We start from the raw sequence: 1,558 nt of genomic DNA, 5'->3' as shown, positions 1-1,558 counted from the left end.
GAAATGATTGGTGTGGTGGGATGTCTGGGTGGCTCAGTCGGTTAAGCATCTGCCTTCAGCTCAGGGCACGATATCAGGGTCCTGGGATGGAATCCTGCATCCAGCTCCTCTCTCTGCCTACAGCTCGCGCGTGCTCTCTCTCTCTCTCTCTGACAAATAAGTAAAGAAAAACCTATTTAAAAAAAAGAAGTAGCTGGTGTGGAATATATCTTTTTTTTTTTTAATCTTCATTTCTTGTCAGCATAAATATCCTTTAATTTCTATCTCCAGTAGGATTTCATTTTGAGGTTTAACATGTATGAAGCCAGTATAAAGTTTTGCAATTTAGTAATTCTGCATGCTAAGTCATTTAAGATGAAAATTAAAATATGAAGTTTATGGGAGAAAATTAATTTTCTTCTTCTGTAACGTCTGATTCTTTGCCCCCTTCATCATCTTCTGCTTGTTGATCCTTTCTTAGTGGAGGGGTGGATAACTGACCTGATCCAGATACACACTTAGCTGACAGTGATCTTTGAAGGGGCCACTTTGAATTTGCTTTTACCATTTGTAAACCAGATAAAGAATTTGGTGGATACAGAGAATTTTGGAAAACCTCTAAATCCTCCTCATCAATCTTTCATATGTTTTGATACGCAACAGTGTAGCCCTTCAATGCTTTGTCAAAAAATAGCATTCCGATAATGATAAATTCTGAAAATACAGTCTTTATTTCCTTTATTATCCGCTTTTCAAAATTGTCAGTATTTTCCTCCAGAAGACGAGTTGTTCAGGGAGCATCCACTGCAACTTTCTGCAATTCGGTTTCCGCCTGCGAAATAATATGTCGAACATCAGGGTTTCGCTGACGTTTTCTTCCCGAGTTAACTGTTTAGTTTCTCGATTCCTTGCTGTTAATGTCGCTTTGAGGTCATCTCCTTTCGTTTTTACAACGGTTCCATAAGCTTTCAAAGGGTCAACCCCTTCCTCTTCAAATCTTTCAATCTCAGCTTGTCCATAATCTTGCAGCTTGGCAAACTCATCACACTTCTCGGCGCCCTGCTTTAAATTTGGGAACGCTGTAGAGGCACACACGCTGATTTCATTCACCAGGAGGTCTGCTTCGTCTCGAAGCCCGGCAGTTTTCCGCACAGAAGCAGCGAAGATTTGGCACCGCTCTCCACTGTGCTTCACATTTGTGACAGGATCTTGCAGTTGTCTGTCTGGCTGGAGCAGACTGGTTTTCCAAGCTTTGCCTGGGCATCTTGCCCTGAGATCCACCGGGACCCTAGGCTGGGTCCTCCCACCCACCTGGGCATGCACTGGGAAGAAGGAGGAGGGGTGCCGGCGAACCACCACTTCCTGAGACCCCCGTTTTTTATGCTTTATTTTCTAATTGTTTCTTATTTTGTTGTAGTAAAAAATAAAATACATCGTACAAAATTTATCATCCTAACCACTTTTCAGTGTGGAGTATGATGGCATTGCTATATGCACTTGTTGTGCAACAGAGCTCTACCTTTTTCACCTTGCAAAGCAAGCTCTAAGCCCTTGAACAACTCCCCTTTCTTCCTCTCCC

General features: G+C 42.4%; 1 pseudogene across 1 annotated transcript; it reads right to left on the bottom strand.

Annotated features, from left to right (window-relative positions):
* Positions 1-388: 388 nt before the first annotated feature.
* On the bottom strand, positions 389-1,243 carry LOC308339792 (CBY1-interacting BAR domain-containing protein 1-like; annotated as a pseudogene). Its single transcript has one exon. The product of its transcript is annotated as a CBY1-interacting BAR domain-containing protein 1-like (transcript).
* Between the last annotated feature and the right edge of the window lie 315 nt (positions 1,244-1,558).

The sequence above is a fragment of the Martes martes genome (assembly GCF_963455335.1).
Source record: "Martes martes genome assembly, chromosome: 3".
Taxonomy (NCBI): Eukaryota; Metazoa; Chordata; class Mammalia; order Carnivora; family Mustelidae; genus Martes; species Martes martes.
This window is presented reverse-complemented; position numbering and strand designations above follow the sequence as displayed.